Genomic DNA, 6,083 nt, shown 5'->3' with positions numbered 1-6,083 from the left:
CGAAGGCCCTCCCTGGCCCCAGGCAGGCAGGGGTGGGGAGAGGCAGGGAGGAAGCAACTTACCCTCCCTCTTCTCCTGCCTCCTCCTGGCTGAATGAGGGCCGGAAGCGGGGCAGCCGGAAGCAGGGGGCGGGGCTTTGTCATGTGCCCCACCCCCGTACCTCACCAGGGGGAACTGCGATCCCCCGCGATCCCCCCCGAAATGACCTCTGGCTGCCTGCACCAAATCTTCCTAGGTAAGGAGTGTACACCACCAGGTTCTGGACCTCCAGGGGTGGGAATGGATGCGGGATGGGGTATGGGAATAGTTCAAAATCATGGTCAGGGAAGGCACAATGGGGACTCTGCCACCAGGGCCCTCTCCTCCCCCAGCCAGCCACATGATAACCAGAAGGAGCCCGGCCTCCCTGGGGTGGGGGTGTCCAGGGGCCTGGGAATGCGTGGGGAACTGGGTCTCCAAAGGTGAGTCGGTCACCACGGCCTGTGGGTTCCCCCGCCGGCTGAGTGACAACTAGGCATGGCTGATCCCTCCAGGGGTGGGGAAGCATCCAGGCCCAGAGCGGGAGGGTTGGCCCTGCCCAGCAATCATGTTGTCTGGAGGTGGAGCAACCTTGCGGGTGGCTTCCAGGCCCCAGGCAGGGCAGGAGGGTTGGCCCTGCCTGTTGATCACTTTACCAGCTGGTGGCTGTGTGGGCCCTGGGGGGAGACACAGCCACCCGCAGGAACTGTGCAGGTGGCTCCCAGGTGGTGGCGGGGGAGGGCCAGCCCTGCCCTTTCATCACTTTGCTGGCAGATGGCTGGGTGGGCCCGGGGGGAGACACAGCCACCCGCAGGAACTGTGCAGGTGGCTCCTTCACCCTGGGTAGGGCTAGAAGGGTAGGCAACATGCCCAGTGGTCACGTTGGCCGCAGGTGGAGGGTGGGCCCGGGGAGACAGCACCACCCACAAGTGTTACTGCGGGAGGGTCAGCCCTGCCCAGTAGTCACCTTTCTGTCTGGGGTGGGTAGGTTGGCCCGGGGAGACACAGCCACCTGCAGGAACTGTGCAGGTGGCTCCCAGGCCTGGGGCAGGGCGGGAGGGTTGGCCCTGCCCAGTGGCCACATTGCCCAGAGGTGGAGGGTGGGCCCGGGGAGACACAGTCACCTGCAGCTGTGTGGGTGGTGCCTAGGCCCAGGACAGGGCTGGAGGCCCCGCCCCAGAGGCCCGTTCCCTGCCGGTGGTGGATCAGGCCCCGGGGGGAGCCCCACCCCGACGTGCGCATCACCCGGAAGTGACGTGACCACGCCGGGCATGCTGGGGGCGGGGCCATGGTCATTCAAGGGAAAACTGTATGGTTTTCCCTCAGATGGTCATGGCCCCGCCCCCAGCATGCCCAGCATCGAGCCGGAAGCCGGGAGTCACCCGCTGTGGCGCAACGCCGGACTTGGCAACCCTAGGAGACACAGCCACCCACAACTGTGTCATTAGCTCCCGAGCCCCGGGCAGGGTGGGAAGGTTGGCTCTGCCCCTTTATCCCTTTGCTGGCCAGTGGCTGGGGGGGAGGCCCGTGGAGGCACAGCCAGCCACAATTATGCATGTGGCTCCCAGGCCCTGGGCAGAGCCAGGAGAGTCGGCTCTGCCTGATGGTCACATTGGCTGCAGGTGGAGGGTGGGCTGGGGGGAGAACCAGCTACCTGCAACTGTGCGGGTGGCTCCCAGGCCAACCGGCAGGGCAGGAGGGATGACCCTGCCCAGTAGTCATGATAATGGTTGGTTGGTCTTGACTGCAAAGGAAGGGTGGGCCCGGGGACACCCAACCACCCACAACTGTGTGATCCGCAACTGCCAGGGGGAGTGGACCAGGAGAAGTTCAATGGGAACACGGTCGCCAGTGGCCCTTTGTCGTCCTGACGGCTAAGTGATAACCGTGCAGAGCCAATTCTTCCTGGAGAGCCAGGGGAGTGGGTGTGTTCAGATGCGCCATTCGATCCGGTGTTGTGGCAGTTCAGCAATGGATTTCATCTGCATGACCACACAGTCATCATCTGCCTCCCATCCCCAGCCGTTGGTTTCTGGCTCAAAACCCCTTTAACCTGGAGTATTTTGTTACCAGGTCCCAAAGTGGTGTTTTCTCAGCTCTCCCGTTTAAAGCCGCATTTCCCCCCTGTGTGATCGCTCCTCCGGTGTCAAGCCACTTCCGGTTTAAACCCCCTCCCCGCTCGGAAGCTGCTTGAGGCTTCCGCTTTTCGCCCACCGTATTTTTTGAGCGTCAGCAGTGGCGGAGCTCCGCTACCGTGTTTAGAAAACTGACATTTAAACGGTCACTTGTTTTAGAGTTTAGATGAATTCAGGATCTCACAGAGGCCATTTTTGGGTCAAACGTTTAAAGGGAAGTCTTTTGTTGGAGGGGTTGGATTGATACATGCTGGTGGTTCTGCTCATGCACCATGGTAGTTTTGCCCCCCCATTCTATGGATGAGCACCTATGTGCACGCGCAAACTGAGAAAAAAATTTAAAACCCGCCAACACACACTCCTTCGGGTCGGTAGTGTAGACACCGGGGAGCGACGTGACTGCGCGGTGAGGCGGGATAAGGGAGGGAAGTGTGATCGTGATTATCCAGATCAAATATAATCCAGTTAGAACTGGAGCAGTTTAGCCTGCTCTCAGCACGCTGTCTGACAGCACGTACACTGTCCCCAATGGCCCTCTGTCCTCCAGCCAGCTGGGTGTTAGACGTGCATAGCCAATCCCTCCTGGAGTTTCCGTGGGCCCAGAACTGGGTCCATACGTGCCAGGGGGAACTGGTCCAGAGAGGCACGATGGGAACACAGTCACCAAAGGCCCTCTCTGTCCTCCTGCCGGCTAGGTGTTAACAGTGCATAGCCCATCCCTCTTGGGGTGGTCACCGGGGGGGACGGCTCAGGGTAGGTCCGTGGGTGGCCCTCTGGTTCCGGGATGGTGGTCCCCGCCCAGTTATCAGGTTACCATGCACTTTCCTATAGATTCAGGTGGGCTGCCGTGTTGATCTGGAGCAATAGAACAAAGTTAGAGTCCAGTGGCACTTTTAAGACCAACAAAGTTAATTCTGGGCATAAGCTTTTGTATGCAGGCCTCCAAGGGTGGCCTCCAAGGAATACCAGGGCCAAGATGCAGAGGCAGGTTACTCAAGCCACCTCTCTGAAAAACATCCAAGCCCCCAGGAGGGGTCGCCAGAAGTCACCCTGACTTCCAGGCAAGCACACAAAATGCACGCACACGTGCGCGTGTACACACACAGACACAAATACAAAAAAGCCACCCATAAGAAAGAAGGGACTGAAAATGAATAACAAAACCAACATGCCCGTACAATTCAGAACTTAAGGGAGGGCCTTCATTCTACAATAGAGGTGCTTCGTTAAGTTTTTCTTTCAACTGTTCTGGAGCCCAGGGGCCTTGAACCTTGACCAGGGCGTAGATGGAGCTTTTGGAGACTCCGGCAGGCAAGAGGCGGAGTAAGTAGCTAATACATTTATGCCTCTAAAGTCGGGCACAATGATGCTCATCCTACCGCTGAGATCAGAAAAGCCTGAAGTCTCCCTCCAGTGGAAGAGCCGCAGCTTGAAGGAAGACTTTGATCACTGCAAAATGCAGCGACCGGAGACATCCTTTAAGGCAGGCTTAAACTGCACTCTGGGCTGGAGGAACCACGTGGTGAGGCAGGTGCAAGCACAAGAAGACCCACCTTGCTCATCCTTTTCCTTTGGGGCTTTCGATATGCTACCTCCCATCATGCATCATTGTCTGTGGAACGCAACTATGGAGGAACCATGCACATCTATGTTGCAACGAACTGTGAAAGGGCATGCAGTGGACTCAACTCATGGACCTTTGTGGGCACAGGTAACACAATTAGCAAGCATGCAAGTATATGCTGGACAAAACATTCTGGCCGCTGGGCCCAAGGTTTAAAAACTAGCTGGATCAGTATTTTTCTGGTCAGTTGACAAATGTATATCTTGGATGGCCAATACCTGCATTCTCAGGGCCCACCTCTATTCTTCAGGCATCTATTGGACTTTATAAAGACCTCCAGTAGTAGTCAAGATCAATAATAAAGTTGGTAGAGTTGGGCATTTCCAGGTCACTGCGTACGGAAGTCAAAAGGAGATGTAATGGCACAACGTCCTTCCTTCTTTGGAAATGTATTTCTCTTTCAAGTGAAACTGACAGCAACCAAAACACTCCTTTATGACTTTGCCTGCATACACTTTGAATGACTTTCTATGACTTTGCCTGCATACACTTTGAATGGCATTTGGCGGAGCCAGCTCAAATTGCTTTCCAGACCTAACTAGGCTGGTGGGCTACCACTAAGATTGCCAACCTCCAGGTGAGGCCTGGAGAGCCCCCGTTATCACAACTGACCTAAGCACAAGAACATAAGAGAGACCAATGTTGGATCAGGCCAATGGCCCATCCAGGCCAACACTCTGTCACACAGTGGCCAAAAATACCAGGTACCATCAGGAGGTCAAGCAGGGGGGTCATTGGGGCCAGGCCACTAGAAGCCCTCCCACTGTCCCCTCCATTTAATTCTTTCTTCCTCCCGCATGCAGTTACTCTCATACAGCAAGTGCCTTCCCTCCATCCCACTCTTAGCCAGTTGCCTCCTAATCAAAAGAGAAGTATCTGGAGTGACACCCATCCATGAGATGGGTGTGACAAGCCCACACTGCCTTGTGGCACCTTGTGATGTACACTCCCTTTTCTCATGGTCTGCAACAGCAGCACCTTTGATGGTGTTTACTCTCTTTGGGAAACAAATGCATGAGAAGCCCGAGGGAAATCCATCTGCCGCACTGTTGCCCCAAAAGAAATAAACAGGAGAGGAGAAATTACGAGGCCAGGAAGGGAGCTCCAAAGGCAACCGGGGTGGAAACCATCAAAACTAAAGAACGGTTCTAAAGCCAAACAATACTGTGAAAGTTTAGTCTGCGCCGAACAAAAGCCATTCCCATGCACCCGCTCCATATGTGGCAGCTGCTGCCGACTCCCTCTCCTGGAGAGCAAAATCTGCCGGTCTCCTCTGCCCTCCCCTGGAGTTATCACCATCCGTGGCAGATTTCTTCACACCCATCATTAAGCCTGATCCTCTTGCTCATCAAGCAAAGCCAAAAATGAGTTCCATTCAGCGCTTCATATTGCTGAAGTTACAGTAACTCCTTACGCTAATGAGTCTTGGTTGAACAGGTCTGTGGCTGTACAGTATCAATGAAAGCACAGCTGGGGAAATAAAAACCATGTAAATAGCTGAAAAGATAGGTAAAAGTCTGGGCTCTTTTCCAAAAACACTAAACTATAGACTCCCAACATCTGGTTCAGGGTGGACTCCTTAGCGTTTGCTAAAGGAAGAAAGAAAACCGGAGGGGGGGAGAGAAGAAAGAAAGAAAGAAAGAAAGAAAGAAAGAAAGAAAGAAAGAAAGAAAGAAAGAAAGAAAGAAAGAGCATTTACCTCTCATTTGGCCACAGGGAAGAAGATAAGTGTGTGTTCCAATTATGTTTTGAAATGTACCTTTGCCTCCTCTTTCTAGTAAACTCATGAAAGGATACCTTTAAGAAACAGCTTGACAAGCTAGTTCACATGCTACAATGTTTCGGTGTACACTACAGAGCTCTACCAAGTCCACACAGAAGTGTGAGTGTGACGCAGCCACTCTTGAAAACATGTGCCTTGTACAGGTACATCCTCAGGAAGTCCAGATTGCCTTGAATCTCCCTCTGGAGTTGCAAACAGGTGTTCGACTCTGTATAACACGAGACTGGCCAAGTGACTGAGGTTCTACTTGACTATGGTTGCCAACTCTGGGTTGGAAAATCCCTGAAGATTTGGGGGAGAGCCTGGAGAGGATAGGGTTTGGGGAGAGGGGTAGGATTAGGGTTGCCAACCTTCAGGAGGTGGCTGGAGATCTCCTGGGATTACAAGTGATCTCTAGGTGACAGAGATCAGTTCACCTGGAGATAAATACCTGCCTTGGAAGGTGGATTCTACAGCATCAGGGCCAGTCTCAGCATACCCTGTGTTGGGGCAGTTGCCAGGGCCCACCACTGCCGGTCCCCCC

The sequence above is a fragment of the Gekko japonicus genome, unplaced genomic scaffold (assembly GCF_001447785.1).
Source record: "Gekko japonicus isolate JY-2015 unplaced genomic scaffold, Gekko_japonicus_V1.1 scaffold984, whole genome shotgun sequence".
Lineage (NCBI taxonomy): Eukaryota > Metazoa > Chordata > Lepidosauria > Squamata > Gekkonidae > Gekko > Gekko japonicus.
Note: the sequence above shows the minus strand (reverse complement) of the source record.